Below are 2,360 nucleotides of genomic sequence, written 5' to 3'. Positions count from 1 at the left end.
TTAGTTAACATCATAGTCATCCAGAGGATTTAGATCCAGCTGGGCATGAGACAATAATATAATTATTGAGGATTAACTCGCTAAAGGGAAGAATTGCCCTCCCAATCATACGAATATACCAGGTTCGCGGTCTAGCTAAAAGCGATATGAAACGTAGAATTCTTCCGAATCTCCCAATAGCACAAAGAAAGAGTCATAATTTCACATAATACTATTCATTTAATGATTGAAATTAATTAAAATTTGGATAAAGAAAACTAAAAAAAGGTTTTATTACTTACTCCTATGTCTGTGCATCCCTAACCTACGTTGTCTTAACACTAATGTGGAAGTGTGTCAGAGTGTCGATGTCTATCCCACGGCGGTTGAAACATGCTTCGTACTGTCCATCATGCTGATAGCTCCGACCTTACCGATCGGAGTCCATTCCACTGACGCCGAATTAACTGCTGGTGGGATTACTGCAACACTGTTATCACTACCACCATTACGCCATTCTGTGTTGGCGGAATAAATAGGCCTGCACAAAATGAACGACATAATCACTGTTAGACAAACTTAATTTCTTATTCTTTTTACAAAGTTACAAATTAGTGCTGTTAGTAACTAATAGTTCATCGTCTTATCTCACCGATCCTCATTCTACCACCCTCTTAGTGCTGGGGCGCGCCCATCCTGGGTGCAGCGACAAAGGGAGAGTCAGGATATATCGAATCCCAAATGTGCACTCTTGCACCGACTCCTTGGGTAAAGATGGATGATTTCTGTAATTACCAGTTCAGTTACAGTGTGCACTAGCTGAAGAAATCTTGTATCCATAATTCTACCTTCTTGTCACTGATCACTAACACCGTGGAATCACTTTATAATTCACTTTATAATTTCCGCGTTTGTAGCGTTGTAGCGTACTTTGTCGTAGCGATTATTGACCACTAAGGTTCTGTCTCATTTGGAGAATCAAACTTGAAAGTGACAGTTCGAAAATTTAAAAATCACCCTGTTATAAGAATGGCTGGTGCTACCCAGCAATTCCAATAGGACATCGATGGAAAATGATTCGATATCTGTCAAAAGTAATCTTGCTCTGCGAGCAGGGTTATTCGATAATTATTGAAATGTCACTTTTAAGTTTAATTTCAGTTTAATTATCCAATTGAGACAGACCCTAACTGACCGGTCTGTAGACTGTACAGGGATTTTATATTATTGAGTGGATAGGTAGATGATGGTTATATCGTTAACGGTAGAATGAGTGCTGCTGATATCGGTTGTTGGTAGCATCTTTCCAGTGATGATAGTTGTAGCAATGTATGCGATAAGATGAACTAATTCGGCTTAGGCTTTTAGGGTGATTCAATAATTTTAAATTCATACTTGGGTGGTTTTTGCTCGGTCCTTATTTGTCGTTCATTCACTGTTTGTACCCAATTGCGCTAGGAATGGGCCATAGCAGCATTATAATTCGCGCTTGATCGATTGACTGTTGTCAACAATCGATCTTACTTGTTATGTATGTTGTTCTGTTGTATGTGTAATGGTTGTACAAATGAAATTAACCATAACTCTTTATAAGGGTTTGGGGGGGGGGGGCAATAACCATTCCGAGGTATACGCATTATATATCCTGTTACATGCGATAATCGGAGCAGGTGACACATTTTTCTACACGTATGTATCCGTGCTAGTTTTTTTAGCGGATGTATCCTAGTGTTAACCGATCTCTAATAAAATTTTATTGCTACCTTAAATTGTTTGACATTTCCTATGAAATTTTTCGTCTTTTGAAATATATAAGCATCCCAAGCCCAGTCGAGCAATGGAACATTCTAGCGTATCGGATAAATCTGTCGTTAGCTGTACGGCTACAAAGGAAATGCAAACTTAATTTTGTATATAAGTACTAACTTTAAATAATGTTTTACTCTAAGTACTGAAATAATATGTTAAAATATTTGATACATGTTCGTTAGGTGAATTGATCAATTAATTCGAACTCTTTAGTGTAAATACTTTCATAGCCATACTTCCCATAAACAATTTTAAGACACTCCTCAGGAAACTAAAAGCATGGAAGTGATCCAAGTGCAAGGCAACATTTAGCGAATACTTAATTGATACTCTGTTTCGGAATCGAATTACGAACTAATTACGTTCGAAAATGATAATTACTTTGTTCTGTATTAATATATAGGGTAGTGAGCTCATTCCCATCGTAGTAGGTAGTGCTTGGTTTTCAAATCTAATTTATACGCTAACCCAGCTACTGACTCTAACTAAGTTGTATGTAACATGTATTTTAGAGTTCCTAGTTTTCATTGCGTAGTATTAGCACAATGAACAAATCATGGTTTATTGAGAAT

General features: G+C 37.2%; 1 long non-coding RNA gene across 1 annotated transcript; it reads right to left on the bottom strand.

Moving 5' to 3' along the window:
- Positions 1-350: 350 nt before the first annotated feature.
- On the bottom strand, positions 351-951 carry LOC134209949 (uncharacterized). The gene is made up of 3 exons (XR_009978790.1): positions 828-951; positions 632-764; positions 351-520 (listed from the first exon to the last, which is right to left on the bottom strand). It is a non-coding gene; the product is annotated as an uncharacterized LOC134209949 (long non-coding RNA).
- Between the last annotated feature and the right edge of the window lie 1,409 nt (positions 952-2,360).

Source organism: Armigeres subalbatus, chromosome 1 (assembly GCF_024139115.2).
Source record: "Armigeres subalbatus isolate Guangzhou_Male chromosome 1, GZ_Asu_2, whole genome shotgun sequence".
Taxonomy (NCBI): Eukaryota; Metazoa; Arthropoda; class Insecta; order Diptera; family Culicidae; genus Armigeres; species Armigeres subalbatus.
The sequence above is the reverse complement of the archived record's forward strand: the minus strand, read 5'-3'. Positions and strand labels throughout refer to the sequence as shown.